We start from the raw sequence: 287 nt of genomic DNA, 5'->3' as shown, positions 1-287 counted from the left end.
TGTTGACATGTTTGTCGCCTGATAAACTAAATAGATAACAAAAAATCAATATCTTTAATGATATTCAGAGGCCCTCTTTTAAATCTGTGGGAGAAGTCTTGATCAAACGATTCCTTTTTGTCGCATTCTCTTTCATCAGGCAAGTTAGATGTGGAAAAGACCCACTAGATCATAAATTAATGATCCTGTGGTAATGCAGATGTCCCTGCTAATTAATAAAGGGAAATGAAATGTGAAAGCATGCAAATATTTAAATAGATTTCATATCAGAGAGAAAGATGGAAAAC

This window comes from Monodelphis domestica, chromosome 2 (assembly GCF_027887165.1).
Source record: "Monodelphis domestica isolate mMonDom1 chromosome 2, mMonDom1.pri, whole genome shotgun sequence".
Taxonomy (NCBI): Eukaryota; Metazoa; Chordata; class Mammalia; order Didelphimorphia; family Didelphidae; genus Monodelphis; species Monodelphis domestica.
Note: the sequence above shows the minus strand (reverse complement) of the source record.